This window comes from Ambystoma mexicanum, chromosome 10 (genome assembly GCF_040938575.1).
Source record: "Ambystoma mexicanum isolate Mex_15411 chromosome 10, UKY_AmexF1_1, whole genome shotgun sequence".
Lineage (NCBI taxonomy): Eukaryota > Metazoa > Chordata > Amphibia > Caudata > Ambystomatidae > Ambystoma > Ambystoma mexicanum.
This window is the reverse complement of record NC_090932.1, coordinates 636,243,817-636,263,039: the sequence shown is the minus strand read 5'-3', so window position 1 is coordinate 636,263,039 and position 19,223 is coordinate 636,243,817. Positions and strand designations below refer to the sequence as shown.

Below are 19,223 nucleotides of genomic sequence, written 5' to 3'. Positions count from 1 at the left end.
TAAATAACTGGATAGAAACTCAGGACACCGTGTATCAGCTCAAACATCATGAAGAATTATGGAGTGGAGTCCACAAATTGAATATACAGCCAGCATATCTGAGTATTTTCCCAAACGGATTTCTGCAATCCCGATACATGCGATTTCATTTAAAAAATGTTGCAACTAGACAAGTGTTGAGCAAAAGAAAAAAACAACCAAATGACATTACATGCAGACTGTGCCACGAGAAAAAGCCTAAGAAGAATCATTGAAGCACCTAACGCTCACTTGTCGAAAACTCAGACCAGAACGAAAAATTTACTTAAGCAAAGTGATAGCAAAATATGGGTCCAAATCAGTTGATGAATGGTGGAAAATCCTCATTGACTGAGAGCAAACAAACATTACCTTAGCTTTGACCAAGTTTGTGATGTCCACCTTTGAGAAGATCAAACTACTTGCCCAGACCAAATAAAATAAATCAGACTGGTTTGACACAGTAGAACCAAGGGTGATCTCGACCTTTAAATGAATATGGACACCGTTTTCTTTTATTTATCTTTCTTTAATGATGAAAATGCATGATGCTTGATGTTATATCACTTTGCTTTTATGATGATTTTAAAGATGTAAAGTGGCTAAAGGTTTTCTAATGACTAAACCGGGTTGAGCCAATAAAATAAAAAAATAAAAATTAAAGCCATGAGTCATATGGTCTTTCTGGTTTTACCATTCTGGTACATCTAGCAGGGGATTTTATAGGAGTTATCTTAAAAACAAAGCCCTTTTATTGACTACACAGATGAGTAAGTTGGACAATAAATATGTACATTTCTCATTAGTACCCGCGTTAAAGTTCTATGTTGCCAAAGTTATTCCGAGATTAATTTATCGTCTTGAACTTTTTCTTGATTGGATTTTGGATGAACTTGAACGTTATGAGGCCTTAATATGGAGGAAGGGTCCATTCCATTTACCCTGCTGCATCACTTTTTCGGCAATGAGATATGACTTGGGTACTCAGTAATCAGCTAGCTTGGTTGAGTTGAAAAAACTGGTGCTTTTGAAGAAAATATGGTCTGAGACGACTTCTAACCTGTATGGCCTATTGGGTACCAAAGGTAAGAAGGGAAGAGGTAACAATGGCCTCATTCAAGATCTATGTATGAAATGCCTATCAGTCTTGGAAAAGATTGGCAGTTCAAAGACCGTTTTACTAAACAACCCCAAAGTTGTCAAAAAGAAAAATCGATTATATTGTTGGTCTAAAACAATAGATGTAACTACGAGTTCAAAACTTTACTGCCAAATAATCTCCTATAAACAGGAAATTGGTATTCCAGAATCATATCTTATACAATTTCCAGGACAACGGATCAGACATGAGTTTACGTGCATATGTTTCAATGTATTATTAACTAATGAAATATTAAATATCAGAGCTGTTAACAATTATTGTGATTCTTGCTGTTATAGGTACTGTCATAATAACCGCTCTCTTGAAACCCTGAGACATATTTTGATCTATTGCCCTGCATTAAGACCACAGAGACTGATGTTTTCTAGGGAAATATGTCTCCAATCTTGATTTTGTGCCACTGGACTGCTTATGGTTAAATATGTTCTATGGGAAAAATGTCTCATTCAAAATAAGTGTTGTAAGATCTCTAAGGGAGGTGTGTAAACTGTATAACTAATAATGAACATTAAGACATATTTTAGTTCCAGTTCCAGTTTTAGTATTCAGCTTGTATCATTTTTTCTGTTTTAATCAGATTGTAAGTTGATTTCATTGTTTGTCTAGAAGGGCATTTTCATTTCTTTCTAATGTTTTTTCATTTGATTTGACTTGATATTATGATTGTGTAAGGCCTAATTTCGGTTTGTTAAGAATGAACATTTGCATGTTTATAAGTCATTGATTATTAAGATTATGTATCCAAGGAATAATTTTGTTTGTTTTATTGGATGACATTATTTTGTTCTGTTTTGAAATTGCTACATCTTAAAAAAACACATTTGTAAAGGTTTTCTTTCTAAAACCATAAACAAATAAATACGTAAAATGCATAAAATCAGTAGATATCTTAATGATCCTCCTCTTTCCCTCTGCAGATTAATACACATTATTCATAATTAAGATTGTTAAAGTGACAATATTGTCTTTTATGCATTATCAAACACGATTGTCTTTCAGTAGGCATGCTCTAAAACTGAAAGGTTGACTGGCCCCTGAACGTTTTTTCCAATGGTTTGGAAGTCCGAGTGGCTTCTAAATCTTATGGACTGCCCTAAACAAATCTGGCTTCCATCCTCAAACCTCAAGGGAAATCTGAGGCATTTGAATCTTTAAACGTTGTTTGTGTACCATAAATCACTCTGATGTATCTTACAAAAAGGGTTGAAGCAATTTACAGGCCCAGATCCCTAATATGATAGATAGCTGCCTTAACAAAATGGCAGTCATCTGTGTATGGTCCATAGATCACATGTTTGTTTGTGGGCAGGGAGGACCCAGCCTTTTACCATTCTGAAGTTAATTAAATGACTGCCAATGTCTTCGTCATTCTAAAAGCTGTGGAGGGGAAGAAAGCGAAAACATGTGGCTGTAGATTTTCCTCCTGCATGTTAATCCTGATTTATTTTGACATGGGCAACATCTGTACAAGTACGAGATTTCTAAATCCATTTTGCAACCACCTGGAGTTTACCCGTGCTTTCAATAACACACACTCCCACCCCCCTAGAATAATGTATGTGATCCATCCCTGGTTATTCTTCGGAAACCTGTTGCACTGTACAGAAATTAATGGGGACATTATGGACTTCATGTTTGCAATTATGGACAGTATTGCAGTTCCACACAGTGAACACCACAAAGTTATTGCATGTGTGTGATGGAAGACCCTGCCACCCAAGTGGATTCCAATTTCTGGTGAGTTTTCCTGGACACATGTGGGGAATCCTTAATACATTGGTTGTGTGAAGGATTGGATCAGAAATGGAAGATACAACCCTTCTGCAGCGGTGTGTTTTTCTGTCAAGTTCTTTCCTCTAATTAATCTATGGCTATCAGAAACAGCCAGTGAGTTGGGAAATAATGCATGCTATTGTACAAAGTAACCACTCCATTTGTGTTTTTGCTATATCAATATTACCTACCCTCCTATTAGTCTTTTGTAAGACACCAGGCTTTAAACGTTCTGGAGTTGATGAAATAACACCTTACATCATGCAAAGAAAAAATCTAGTTTTGGTTGGCACTATATCAATATATTCTCCTATTATTTTACATTCACACAAAGAAAACCAGAAAGTATCTACCCAACCATTCTTGAAATATGACCCTAGTTTGTTGTTCTTGAGCTTTACCACAAAATCATATCATATCATATCCAGTAATAACATAGGAATGGTCACATGTAGAAGCCTCTGGAGCCATATTACAGACATACACTCAAGACTCGAAGAGTCAGACTCTTCTACAAGAATAGATGATTTAATTCAGATATTTACAAGATCTTTGGATTCTAAATATGTGATAAATAAGTATATCCTCAGATTGATTCCATCCTAAAATCAGCACACACAATCACAACCTTCTTATGGGTCATTTCTGTTTTCTAGGTAATACAGTCACACATCATATATTGCTGGATGTGTATAAGAGAATACATTTTCCTACTCATCTCTTTTCCAACTATTAAGGTAAAGATTCCTATGCAAGAATAATTATACTTCACTTGCAATACTCGTTCCATTGTTAGCAATCTCACAGGCTTATTTGGTTTATGTGTTAAAGCGGTTGCATTCAGGAAGAGGGACATTAGCTTTGACATCCAACCTGAATGCATGCACTCATGCAGAGGATCAGAATTCAGAAGAATTGTCTCTCAATCAAGTATGACTGATGAACACGTTATTGTTTAAAAAGATATCCTCAATAAGATAAAACAAATATGCATTGGTCCAAAACTATTTTTTGGGCCATACTGAACATTCACACCAGAAATGTGAATTTGTTTGTACATAAGATACTTTTTTCTCCCTGATTAATGTCTGAATTAATTGTAAAGGACAGAAGCATGCAAGAGTACGACTGTATATGTGAAGTTTCAAATGTAATCATTTTGTGATTTAACTGAGTTGTTTCCTTCAAATGTGTACAATTTTGTTTATGACCTTATTGTACATTTTGTATTACTATTGCTCATATTCGTCTGTTTTGTCGTGGTGGCACTGGTTTAACTTACATATTATGTTATGTAATTTTGTTGTTGTATAACTCCTGAATTCATAAATTTACTTTTCTATGGACGGAACTTGTTTTTCTTACCCATTAGCAGGGAATTAGCATAAGGTAAACAAGGCCACAGTGCATAAACATATGCTTTCAATGCATTTTCCCACCAGGGCACACTTTTTCCAGGTTCTATCATCATTGTGTGTTAGCTCGACAGCAAAACTGCATTTAAAGGATACATTTTTTGCAGCAAGGCACGTTTTGCCCTAGTATTAACACTGTGCAAATGTGCATTCAACCGGTGTAACGTTTCTGTTGTACAGGCTTAAGTTTTCTTTTGTACTTCTAAAAGTGTAAGCTGTAAAGGGCAAAGAAAAATCAGAAGTCTATATTAATACAGCATACAAGACCATTAAAATTGCTTCTTGGTGCAATATTAAGAATTATTTAACAAATCAGTGGTACACATTCCATGGACTTCAGAAGTCTTCATGAGAGCAACCACCTGAGTCACCCATGCCCACATGGAAACCTGATGTCTGTGTGTCAGAAACTGATCACTCAATGCTCTCCCCTCTATTAACAAAGAGTTAAACAAAGGAAGATAACATTGATATTCCGTGAACAACTTGGGCCATTCCATACAAGCTCATTTTGCTGAAATATTTACCTGTGGAATGTAAAGGAGGGCTCGTACAAATCAAGGCATGTTCTCATTTTGTGTCTGAACCATCCTAAGCATCAGACATATTTGCATACATTCTAACAGGAAGTAATGGCATCCTGCAGGAAGTGGTGGGGCAAACAACAGGCACGAAACTTGAGTGGGTCCCTTCTTCTTGGCTGCAGGGTATCGCTGTATTATCCTGCAAAAACCTTTCCTTCTGCCTTCGCTCCCCCTCTCCACTACTGATATGCTCTCTCTTGGAACTCTGCACCTGACCACCCTCTGTCCTCTGGGCCCTGGTACCTGCTCACACTGCCACCCTTCTGCACTGCCTCCTTGCCACCCCTTGCACTGGGGACTGAATCTGTACCCATACAGCCCCCACCCCCATTTTCTTCTTGTTCTGCACTTATCAGACTTACCCAGTCTGCTACCTTAAACACAGCACTTGCCACTTGCTGGCTGCATTACCACTGTTTATTGCCTCCATGTTCTATTTATTTTTATTTATTATTATTATTTATCTGCTCTACTCCGCACTTTCCACTCTCCCCCTTCCATGCACTTTTTCCCTTCACCCTTTCCCATGCACTTGTGCGTTCTTAATGTCACTGGGCCTAGTAAGATAGTTTGTGTTGTGTTGTGTTCGCCCCTGTTCCCCTCCCTTGCCTAGTCGTGCTCTGAAAAACTTGTGTACGAACGGGATACAAATAAAATATCATATCATGTCATATTACGTTTAGTCAGAAAATTGTTGGTGGGGTTGTCATATTGGACTGCTGCTATTCAGCGTATGGCAGTGAGTGTGAACTAGATGCTGAATAAAAGCCATTATCCCACTGAAGGGTCTTTAGAGACTAAGCAGAAGTAAAGCCCCATATACAAACCTGGGAAGAAAGGACAGGCAGCTCGAGTATAACACTGGGTAATTCAGTCACTGTGGATAAGTGAGACAACCATACGCACTTCCTTTGTAAGTGATAAGCAGTGAATTGATGTAAGTACATTTGTTAAGAATGGACCTGTGTTGGTAGGGGTGATATTAAAACCCCACAACATAGCTTTTATTAATGTTACTATTTTATTTCATGGAATTCACTAAAAAATATATTGCAATTTAAATGAGGTCATGTTTAAGAGTTAAGGAGACCAGGATATGTTATGTATCTAAAGACTGCAGTTAAAGAGGTCTGGGCAGATGCCTCTGGGCTTGGAGTACTATATACAAATAAACAAAATACAAATACAAATACCCAGCAGGATTATTTCTGTTACTATTGTACTTAAATGTCCTAATTACACACGCTCTATGAAAGTAATGTTTTAATTCTTTGAATAGTAATCAGGTCGAAACTAACGATTTACAGAAATTGAAAATGCTCCCGATAGGATAAATTGCTTAGAGCTGTATGGCTTAAAAGCATTTGTGATTTCGAGAGGGGATTATAATGCTTAATTGTATGGGTCCCCCTTATGACAGTGAGTAGTTACCCAGACATGGGAGGGGCTTTTTTTACAGAGTATAACTGAGGCAGCAGCTTTGAGGTGCATAAATGTAGGGACTCAGATGATAATCCCCAAACCACATGTATGTAGACAGATGTTCAAAAGGTATTATAGCTTATGTCTTCCTCCCTGTATCTTGGTGAATATTAATATTAATATTAATAAAGTATCTAATTAATAGTGGTGGACTCGATAGTCTCCATTCACAATCCTATATTTTTGACTTTGAATCTTCTATGGCTCCCCGTGAAGGAATCTGCTTGGGATCTACTTGTATCAGGAGGACTAGATGACTCGTAAGGAGCCTTTAAAAGGCACCTGTAGGGTTCTTCAAACCGTAGGGGTGCTTTTTGGATAAAAAAAAAACTTGGGATGAAGTTATTAGATTCCTTGGCCCTTCTATTCCCGCACAAGAGGTACTGAGTAGCTTTGAAGTCCATATGTATGTAACAGGGGAGCATCATTCCATGGTAAGTTCCAAGGGAACCTAAACAATCGTTTCTATGAAACTAAGACACAAGATGGGTCCTTGCACTGTTGTCAGACCCCTGGAGTTGAGATGCAGTCATTTGTTCCTGTTTTGCTGGCTCTAGTCTATGGGAAAGTTGGTTATAGCAATACTTCAATGCTGCAGGAACAAGATTGGAGTGAGATGCTTCTGAACTGATGAAAACGACTCGAAATATCATCACTGTGCAAGCGGTTTCACAAAACGTGTCAAAAGCCTGCATTAGAAATGAGTGAGTTATAATCAGACAGACAAGTCAGGTGAAATATAAGTGCTATGATATTAATATTCATTGTTTTTTTTTTAAATACAAATAATCATTCATTTATGTAGGGTTGTATTTTACGGCAAATCAAAAATCCCATTAGAGTACAGTACTCTCAGTGCAGCTATAATAATAACAAAATTCTATAGCAGACAATATATGCCACACGTTTTAGCAGTCCAAAGTGCATGATGCTCTCAAGCGCAGGGATGAGATTTTACTTTTGCTGGTCTGTGCTTGGGATTGGGAATTTGTCTAAATCCAGTTAAGAAAAAGTGTAAAAGTGCACATAAACATGAGCTGAATTGGTCGACAATAGATGAAAAAAGCGCAGTGGCACTCCAGAATGAGAAAATCAGTAGAAACCTGATGCCCTCTTATTTGAGACAAAATAAGACACATGGGTGTTCCACATTCAGTTACACAAAATGGGCAAAGAGACTCAAAAGCATCTTTTGCCATTCAGCAGTCAAAAGATAATTAGTGGGTACATAATTAAACTGCAAACTGGTGAATCTGACTCTATATTTTAGAAGTGGGGAGCATTCAAGATACGATTGTAGACTATTATACATAATAATCTCCAGTTGCTGCTTTAGTGAGCTCATTCATATCTCACTGGTGTTCATAACATGGTAATAGGGCCAGCCGAAGGTCCTTTAAAAACATCATGACAGCCTTCAATGTCACTATTGAATCCTGTCAATAATGTTCTTATTACAGATTAGTTGTGACATGACTACTGACCGCTAATAAGAAAAGGACATCGCTACTGCTGTGCCATCAGATGTTATGCTTCAGTTGTGATATCACAACGCCTGCTGCTTGAGCCAGCACAAGACGAATTCAGGCTACCAATTCAGAACGTATTCAAAGCCCTATGAACCTTTAAAAGCTTCTTCAACAATTGCTTTCTAAGACACTTTACAGCCATTAACTAATAAGGAACTGTTTATGGTAGTGTGTTTATGTTGTGCACTGCTAGAGTTCCATACAAGAGAGCAAGAATCCTCATGCTATTATATTGCTTACTTAAAATCACACATTTGAAGCGTCTTTAATAGGCTGTCCTTGACCCTCTCAAACGTCTAATTGAATAGCTGCTAATATAAACGTGTTTTTAACCTACTCTTTCAGTCTGGCCTGAACCACTTTTTTCTGTACTACAACTCACCTGTGCAGCACTCTGTCACAACGTTCGTGCACCTTGCCTTTGCCTCTACTTCAGTTCTACTATCTAGGTCACCATGGAAACAGTGGCTGCTCGTCTTTTCGAACATACCATTCGCCAAGTGAGAAAATCTCTATCTCCCTTTCTATGCTTTCTTTCTCCTTCTTTCTCCTTCTTTAACGAATACAACATGCACACTCTGGCATGTTTTTGTTTTGTTAAGCCTATTCCCCAACATCGATAGGCTCAAAACAGGTGGGCAGAGTCATTTCCCGGGTCTACAAGTTTTTGTTTTCTTGTTTCCACCCCCGGGCCCCCTCTTTGGTTTGCCCTGCCCTGTGGAATCATGGGACCTGCCACGTAAGGTCTCCATGACTACAAGACGCTTCTAGCCACGCACAGATACTTCATTGAGCAGCTCCTCCAGGATTCGCGACAGAAGGACTTTCTGCATTAGCTTCCTGCTTAAAGTAACTTTTACTTTGTGCATTACAACCAGCAACCACAGTCTGAAGCACTTTTCAACCTAGTCCTCACGTTTTTTATTCGATTTTATTACTGCTAACAGGCACGCTCTCACAACGTGCCTCACTCTGTGCAGGCGCATCCCACTCACCCTGCAACTGGGACGACCTGTCTCGCCCATGCTTCCAGCATGAAACCAACAATTAGTGCTTCAACTAGTTTCTACCTATGAGAAAAGTCTACTTCTGAATGCCAGGTATATATATATTTATATACACTCTATTTATGTTTTCTTCATTTCCCTGCTCCTCTTTCAGCCCCTTCTCCCTTCTCTTCCCCATCCCCACCTTCTTTTTCTTCTTTCTCCCACCATTTTAGCTCGCTCCCCCCCCGTTTTCTCATTCCTTCCCCTTTTCCTTTTCTTTTCCTTCTCTACCCCTACGCCTCACAATTCAGCTAGCGGACCTTCTTTTTCTTCTTTCTCCCTCCTTTTAGCTCGCCCCCCCCCCGTTTTCTCGTTCCTTCCCCTTTTCCTTTTCTTTTCCTTCTCTACCCCTACGCCTCACAATTCAGCTAGCGGGGCAGTTCATGATCACCAACTCTTCTGGTGACCACTTTTCCGAATGATTCCCTCATCCATGACTTGTATTTCTTCCTTCTCTCCCCTGTCTACCTTCGTGCACAGTGCCGCACGCCGTCTTCAAGACAAGACTTCCCCTTCTTGCAACGCACACTACACCCTGCCGGAACTCCGGCCCAGCCTGGTGTACTCTAAGGAAATAACACCGTCCACAGAGAAAACAAGCCATATGCAACCAGGAAAACTTTTGGTAAGATATCTAGGTCCTCAATAGCATCTCAATTTGTTTCAATGCCCTCAGGTTGTTGCATTGCCTCAGTACTAAAGAACAACCAACGACACAAGCAGATGTGGCCCACACTCTGACATCCTTTTTCTTTCCTTTTCTGATTTCTTTTTTCCTGTTTCGGACTCTCCAGTCCCTTTTCTTTGGACTCTTCAGTGATCCAAGTTGACAACTGCGAGATTCAGGATCGCAGCCCCAAGAGGAAAAGTCCGTCGCCAGCAACCACAAGGCTCATTAGTCTGCATACCCCTGTTTAACATACAGGGTGAGTATTATGCAGAACCCCCTTTTTTCAAACCCATATAAGCAGTACCATCACTCCCCCAAAAAATGTTTCACTTCTGGTAGGAGATACCTTATATATGCTGGAAAAACTCGATATCAATAAATATATACATCTGCCTCGTTTTGTCTCCCGGACTCTTTCTAGGTCCGTTTTGCCCTGAGAAAGGCTCCGAAATCCATGCAAACCAAAATGGCGATAGCCGAAACGTGCCTTCAGTACCTGCCTATTTGAATGTCTTTTTGCTTAAAAACCAGCACGTTGGCAGATTACAAAACATGATCATACATTGATCATGACACAGAGAAAAATAGAGAACTCTCTGGGAATAGATAGTTTTTGTAAACTTTGTAAACAAACATATTAAGTCTATTGTAGAATAACTTTTGTATTTATTCTTGTTTGCATTTTTTCTTGTAATATCTCTGATATTTTATTTCTGAATATGATATTTTCTTTGAATATGTTTCTTATTTTTAGGGAAATGTATTTCTTTCTGTGTTTGAACAATTTATTATCAAGCTTTGTCTAATTTATATTTTGTTTTGGGAATCTTTTTTTTTCATTAATAAATGGTCAATATCTTTCCAGACGCATCTTCGGTGTTTTCCTACCTGTGACTCTATATATGAGCACAACACATTTTTTGGTAACAATAAGTAAAATAAGGACAGTAATGTTTATGTCTGACCACAGTGTGATTTCTCTATTTTGTTTGTTCTATATTTTGCCCTGAATCCACACTGACACTCCAGGGGCTACCCTACCATTTTGTATATGGGTGGAGTGTAGAACAATCACTCTATTCCAGAAAGCGCCCCGCCACTCTACCTTATCTTTCCTTAATGTAAACTGCCATAGACTCACACCATGCACACCTAGAGAGATTTGACGACCAAGCTAAATCCATTCAAGGCTGGACTGTAAATATTGTCCTGCATAACATACTAACATACTTACCAATGTTGACTTGTGCCACTGCCAGAGACAATGATGAAGATTAGCTAGCCTCACACTAAGACAGGTGCAACAATGTTACCAAGAGCCACACTTAGATGGAATCATGAATGATAGCATGTGCCACATTTAGATAAAATTGTGAATAATAGCACGTGTCACACCTGAAAGGAATTGTGAATGATGTCATGTCCCACACTTAGATTGAATTGTAAATGATAGCATATACCTCATCTAGACAGATTTATGACTGGCAGCATATAGCTCACTTCTTTGGAATTGTAAATGATAGCATGTGCCACACTTAGATGCACTTGTGAATGATATCATGTCCCACACTTAGATGGAATTGCGAATGGTAGCATGTACCACACTTAGATGGAACTGTAAATGATAGCATGTACCTCATCTGGACATAACTATGATTGGTAGCATATCCCTCACTTAGTTGGTACTGTAAATGATAGATAGAATTGTGAATGATAGCATGAACCACACTTAGATTGAATTGTAAATGTTAGCATATACCTCATCTAGACAGAATTATGACTGGTAGCATATAGCTCACTTAGTTGGAATTGTAAATGATAACATGTGCCACACTTAGATGGGATTGTGAAAATAGCATATGCCACACTTAGATAGACTTGTGAATGATATGATGTCCCATACTTAGATGGAATTGCGAATGGTAGCATGTGCCACACTTAGATGGAATTGTGAATGATAGCATGTACCTCATCTAGATAGAATTAGGATTGTAGCATATCCCTCACTTAGTTGGAATTGTGAATGATATCATGTCCCACACTTAGATGGAATTGCGAATGTTAGCATGCGCCACACTTAGATGGAATTGTAAATGATAGCATGTACCTCATCTAGACAGAATTATGATTGGTAGCATATCCCTCACTTAGTTGGTACTGTAAATGAAAGATAGAATTATGAATGATAGCATATCCCACACTTAGATGGAATTATGAATGATAGCATGAACCTCATCTCGACAGAATTATGACTGGTGGCATATAGCTCACTTAGGTGGTACTGTAAATGATAGATATAATTGTGAACGATAGCATGTGCCACACTTCGATTGAATTGTAAATTATAGCATATCCCTCACTTAGATAGAATTTTAAATGATAGCATGTGCCACACCACAAAGGAATTGTAAATGATAGCATATCCTGCACTTAGATAGACTTGTGAATGATATCATGTCCCACACTTGGATGGAATTGCGAATGGTAGCATGCGCCACACTTAGGTGGAATGGTGAATGATAGCATGTGCCTCATCTAGATAAAATTATAAGCGGTAACATTATCCCACAATTAGTTGGAATTATAAATGAAAGCATGTGCCACTCTTAGATGGAATTGTAAATGATAGCATGTGCCTCATCTAGGTAGAATTATGATTGTAGCATAACCCTCTCTTAGTTGGAATTGTGAATGATAGCATATCCCGCACTTAGATAGACTTGTGAATGATATCATGTCTCACACTTATTGTTGAACTTCGAAATGGTGCCTAATGTACGCCCCCTGTCCTGCTCTCGTGCTTGTTCGCAGGCGCTTTACTGATAACCACCATATCTCACTACTATGCTTACTCTCCCTTATACACCATCATTCAACTAGAACACAGCTGTACTATGACACATTGGGTCTAGCTGTTCTCATAATGACATGACCCCACAAATTCCACATTATCCTAATAAATCAAAGCTAGCTGAGCACTTTACGGCTAGCTTAAGCGTCTCCTCAGGCCTAATGTCCACCCTCCAGACTGAACACATCCAACTGGTTTCCTCAGCACCACACCTACCGCTAAGACACAGCTATCATGCAACAACCACACCATCTGCACACATATCCGTTGCACCCACGCACCATACCACACTCTCTCTCTCTCTACTGACTGAACTGCGGTTCCAGATAGCGTTCAACCTACCATCGTTTTGAGATCATTCCAATGATACATAAGGGGCTATATAAATGCCAAATAACATAACATAACATAGACCGATCTATTGACCAGAATCTTGACGGGCCAACAATCTTAAATCCCAGTGGATTGTGAGAATTAGCAGGACGCTAGAGAACTATTGTATACCTTGCCTTATCTTGTTCCAGCTTAAATCTCTGAACTACCCTTATTTCCATGTCCTGTAACAGTGTCAAAATCTTAGTGCTGTCTTATCTTGTCTATTTGCTAAAGAGTCATTTTCATAGTCATTTTCATTTGTGTAACTCTTCTCCATAAATCCCACTTCGAGTGTTTGGACTGGTTCCGCCGGGGAAGGCGATGGGGATCTGTTACTGAAGTCATGAATCAGTCTCATCAGAGCTTACTTCGTCCTAACTTGGTTGTCTAGTCCGAATGCTCTATTCTTGAGTAAAAGCATAACCCATATTTTCTGATTTTAAACTGAAGTGCTTGTCCAAATGTGTGCCTTTATTTCTGAAAAAAACACCTCTCACTAAAACCTTGATAACTCCCTCAGTTTTTAAGATAGAAACAAAATTTCAATTCCTACTGATACCTAACATCCTCAGCATCAAGGAACAGTGTATTTGACCCATTTTTGTAAAAAATTGCATAGTAAAAGTTTGCCACAAATTTACTTTTTGCAAAAGTTCTATACGTGTGAATTGCCTTTAAATTATTTCCCACTTTGCCTTTGAGATTCCAAATGTTTTCTTTTGATTAAATCATTTCTTTTGCTTGCTTGCATCTGTTCAAAGCAGCTCCCGTAGAAATTTATAATAATTTAAGCATTTTTGACAACATTTAGTGTTTTTGCTCAGCCAGTTTCAAAGCCATTCTGACAGTTGAAAAGTTGAATCTGTTTTTCACTTGTGTGTAAAGGGGGAAGTGGAGTGTGATATTCTGTTTGGTCTGTATTATTCCTCAGTACCTGCTCTCTCCTCAGATCTATTTAAATTGCCTATTGGTGGGTTGAGGGGTGCTGCCGGGGAAACCTCTAACCATAGTGCTATCTGTTCCAAAACAGCCCAAAAATATTATTTTCCTTGCTGCATTCTTTTTGTGTTCGTAACTTGATTCCCAGTGCATTCAATATATTATTCATTGTTCCTGTCACCCCATTGTTGTTACCTATTTAAAATATATTGTGATTCAAATTCTAATACATAAATAAATATTTACTGTTGCAAACTAGCCTGATTCCTGGTTCAGTGTGACCCCGGGGGGAGGAGGTATTTTAAGAAGGGTGTGATATGAGTGGTATATGATTCAAAATATTGAACTTATAGATAAAAATAAATAAGGGCTTCAATTGCGCACAACATGCTAGGCGAGAATTGGGTGTGTGCCTGATTGAAATCCCTTACAGTTTGGGGCTCGTGACCGGGATCCTGAATTTGCATACCACTCGTGTCAGTCTAACACAGCATACTAACCGGCGGGGTACATACACCTTGTTGGGTTGGCATACTGTGCTACACTGTACAAGCACCCCTCAAAAGAAATACTCAAAAGAAGTGGGCCTGTTTGCAAAAGAAAATTAACTTTGAGATAAGTCAGAAGGAAATTGACATTTCTGAAATGGCGACCCCAGTGGAAATTAATATTGCTAGGGAGCACTCCCTGCACAAACTGTTTGTCAAGGGTGAGTTGGCAGAACAGGATGAACATGTATGGCTGCAGGAGATAAAAAAAACAAGTCACTGCAATTTACCTTAATACCTGGCAGGACAAGGGTCCATTACATCAAGCACTTAGTGAGTTGTACAGGGACCCAAAATTAAAAGAGGAGCAGTGCAAAATTGCAAAAATAGCAGCCTACCTGTACCTCCACATAGGAATCATAGGAATCATATAGGAAAAGCATGCAGACAATATAGATTTGACACAGAAACAAGGGGAAGCACTGCAGAAAATCCAGACCAATCTGGACTCTGCAGAGCAAAGGCTCCAGGATAGCCAAGAATCTGAAACAGAGGCTAGGCAGGATATCGCCAAACTGAAGGAAGATCTGGCTCTCTTGCAGCAAAAAAATGAAGAACAAGATCTCAAATTACAGATACTGCAAGATGAGTATCAGGAAAGAGTTGACTCTCTACAAAAGAGTCAACAGAAACTGGCGAAGCAATTAACTTTTAACAGAGCATGCGCAGAACGGATAGTCACTTTAGAGAACCACCTAGAATCCTTAAAAGACTGCCCAGAGGGGCACTCAAACTCAGGAGAGGGACGCCTTAGGCCAGGAAGTCAGCCAATTAAAAACTAAGTTAGAGGAAAGAAAGCTGGCCCTTCAGAAATTTAGTGAAATTAAAACTGATTATGAAAAGCTGCTAGAGCACACCAAGCGGGTGGAGGATGCGCCAGCAAAGAACACTCTGGCCAATAAGGGCCAAACTCAGGAGGTGAGTCTCCTGCAGCAGAAATTGGCCCAGAATTTACAATCCAGTCAGGAAGCACAGAGAGACAATGAGGCTCTTTGTGACAGGAATGACAGGCTCCACAAACAGATAGCCATGCAAGAACAACTTATAGAGACCAGTAAGGCCTTAATAGAGGAGCAAAAGTTGGCATGTCATCAGAATAGGGGCTGAAAGAGATGAGGTAAGAAGGTACAGAGAAACTCTAATCCCTTCAGTTCCATGGACTCTGCCACCCTCATGTCCACTGGCGCATATGAGCCAAGGGCCACGTGGACGGTAGACTTCAGCACAATGGGAAACATGGGACTGACAGATCAGTGCCACCCAGAAATGGATGGGCGGGCATCGCTGTACAGATTCCCAAATGTCTCTGATCAGGAAGACTCCAGTGAGGGGAAATCAGAGATTTGGATCCTCAAAAATATTGCCTACCAAGGGATCAGTCTGTCAAATTTGGTGGGGAACTCCATGAAACTAGACCCACCAAGATTATCTTAATAACCTCTTCCCAGCTAGGGCAGTGGGGGGGGGGGTACTCAGCCAATCCTGGGAGCAAGGGAGAGTCAGAAGTCTCTTCTGAGCGCCACAGGTCTGAAGAGACTAGGCCCCCACATTCTGCAAGCCATTCCCAGGCCCACAGAATCAGGGAGAGCCTAGAGAATCAGATAGCCACCTCCTGTAGCAGTGCCTCTGAGTCAGAGGATGAGTGGACAAGGGTGACCAAAACTAAAAAGGCCAACAAAATTAAGAGGGCCCTACTGAAAGATCCCCTGAAGCAAATCAAGGCCATTAGGAGTGTCATTACTCCCTATCATAAAAATGCCAAATATTCAGTTTGGGAACACCTTGAGTTGTATGAGCAAATGATGGATACTTTCCACCTGAAGGATAGCCAAAGTTGCATTCAATATGTCAAGGGGACATTTTCCCCTGAAATACTCCAGCTTCTTTGCAGGGCTGGAGGATCAGAACCACTGAAGATGGTCCACATATAGGGTGGCCATCTTAAAGCATTTCTCCATACATAGAAACCCTCAAGAGGCCTGCAAGGTGGCCTACAATCTGCAATGCGGGGAAGATCAGGCCCCAAAAGAATTTGTACAAGAGTTCAAACGTGCCTTTGCGCAGACCACTAGGAGGGTGCGCACAGACAGTAGGGAGTTCATCAATACCTTCTTCCATGCACTCCCTAAATACAACATGACCCAGTTGGTGAGGGACTTTCATGAGAAGAGATCCCTAGACTGGGTCATTGAACAGGCAACTCACATTTATGAAGTGCAGAAACTGGTAGACAATAAAAGCACCAATAAAAGCCCCAAACCAACCAACACCCCTGCTCCTGCTAAGGTGGCGGAGGTGAAAGTTTCCCCCATTTTAGATCTGGAGATGGGGGCCTAAAAATATTCCTGTGCAAAATCCTCCTAACCAAATACCCAGAAGACCCTCAGGCCAATCCCAAACAGGTAGTCAGGGAGGTAACCCCACAAATGGGACCCCTAACTCCCCTCACTATATCAGCCCCCATTACAAGGGTTGCAGAGCCCTCCTTGGCTATGTGTGGACCCCCCGAGCCCAAGGGGGGGATCCAACCAGGCAGCGGCAACCCAGGGAACTTTCTTCCTAACTTCCCCCATGAGGGCAGTAATCCCCCAAATGCCGTGCTGAGTTTCTTTCCCCAGTACCCGCCAAACATCAACCCCCAAAACAACCCTGCTTTCTTTCCCCACATTCCAGAGCCCAGACAGCCCAATCCGGGAGAGCGGAGGCCAAGGGTGGAGGGGTACCAGAACTATCCCAGAGACCCCCGTACCAGCCAGAGCGGGTGTCCCAACTGGAGCAGCAGGTCCAGAACTTGTGTCACGTTCTGGGTCGCATGTTGAGGGCTCAGCAGAACCCTCAGATGAACATGGCGAATCAGAACCCCTCAAATCAAGGGTCTAGTACTCCAGAGCAATGACTGGGAGAAAACCCCGACAACCCACCGGTTCCCAGGGAGGAGGCACAGGGGAAAGGGTGGTGTAAAGCCTTAGAGGAAGCTTCCTTCCCCACTTGCGAAAAAGAACCGGAACCAAAATCTCCTGCCCCCGAAAATCTGCAACCTAAGCAACAGAAGGGGGTTAGGAGAAATAAAGAGCCTAAAAAGACCCATTTTGTGGAGGAGGTTAAAATCTTCCAATTTGAAGGAGAAGGGTCCTCAGGGTATTCTGGGAAAAGGATCTTCTCCTTCAGGGATGTGGGAACTCCTCCCAAAGAAAAATGTGTCCCGAGAGATCCTGATCCAGACTGGGTAGATGTGGTGACTGAGCTAAAACCACCCATCATTGAACCCCAGAATGAGTAGCCAGAGAATCACCTGGTCGAAACCAATTCTGGTGACTGCCTTCAAAAAGGGGGGGGGGCAGCCCAGAGTCAGAACCAGGGAGTCCAAAACTCCCCCTATATCCAACTGTCACCTTTTTCTTACAGGTTCCCAAGCTCCCAAACAAAATCCCACCCAAATGACCCCTCTGTCAGAATCCAGAGCAAAGAAATTAACCCACCGATTGGCCCAAAATGCACATTATCTCTGCCATCTTGAGGAAAAGGAGGGAAGATGTTATGCCCCAGTCCAAATACAGGGGCAATGTACATTTTTGGCACTGGTGGACACTGGCTCCCAAGCCACCCTTCTGTCAAAAAGGGCATTTGATCAACTGAATTCAGGAAGGGGGAGGGATACCAGATCCCTATCACCCCTTTTCCTGGACAACTTCAGAACTTCGATGGGAAGGAAATTCCTGTTGAGGGGACTGCGGATTTAGATATTAAAATTGGGCGACACAAGGTCAAACACTCAGTCATAGTTGTGACTCCAGAGGGTACACCATGTTTTCTATGGAATTACATCCTGCGTAGATTGTCTCCCCTAATAGATTGTGTAAACAAGGTCCTCTGGACCCAGACTATCCGACCAAAAAAATTAAAACATAGTGTCCACCATGTTAGTTGAAATGGCACATGAACATTGTTGAACAAAAACCTGACCAAATTGAATTCCATATCCAAAACCACCAAATCCCTGACGTGACAGTAATTACAGTAGGACAACAAACTGGTGATGGGAAGTCCTCTCTATTTCTGAAAATCAACCTTCCTTCCAGTCTCAAGTGGCATTCCACACTGAAAGGGAATACTCTGAAATTGTATACAGATTCACAATCAGAAAATCCCACTGCTATAGTTCAAAATGATGAGAAACCAGCTCAAAGCTTGGCTGACCTTCAGATAATTGGAGAACAGTTGTTCAACCCCATTCAGTTAAATGGGGGGAACAACGGTAAGAGCTTCATATGCGAGGCCATGTTACGAAAAAACTCCCAAAAGATCCAGCCATTCCGACATTTAAATTGATAGACAAATGGGAAATGGACCGGGAAACACCCAATTCCAAACATCTCCTGCCTATCAGGTGTATGCTCAAAATTTCCATAGGCAACAAGAGCATAGTCCATAATTGTTGGGTAATGCGAGAAGTCCCTGCTGCATTTTATTTAGACCTTCTCAATCGCTTTGCCATTACTTTGGACCTAGTAAACTTCAAAGCCTGGTCCCGTTTAGCAGGTAATCCCATGGACTTTGATGACCCAGAGAAAGCATTTCGTCCAGCTCAATTGCTGCCATATGCATTTGAAATTCAGATTGGAGAGGAAGTCACCATCCCAGAACAGACCCGACAATTCACACTTAAAGTAAAAATTAAAAGAGGACAGAAACTGAAAAATCCTGACGCATATGTTCACCTCAATGCCCATTTCCAACAGCAAGGGTTGAGGTTAAACCCAGCACCACTAGTTACTACAGAAGACACCATTCCAATAGTGGTGAATAACAGCGACCTTAGGAGTATCAC

The 19,223-nt window shown here is 40.7% G+C and overlaps 1 long non-coding RNA gene across 1 annotated transcript in view; it reads left to right on the top strand.

Moving 5' to 3' along the window:
- Nucleotides 1–8,752: 8,752 nt before the first annotated feature.
- LOC138493202 (uncharacterized) overlaps nucleotides 8,753–19,223 on the top strand; it is a 73,662-nt gene continuing 63,191 nt past the window's right edge. The window contains exons 1-2 of the long non-coding RNA XR_011276307.1: nucleotides 8,753–9,063; nucleotides 9,493–9,637. This is a non-coding gene — a long non-coding RNA (uncharacterized lncRNA). The remainder of the gene's footprint in view (nucleotides 9,064–9,492; nucleotides 9,638–19,223) is intronic.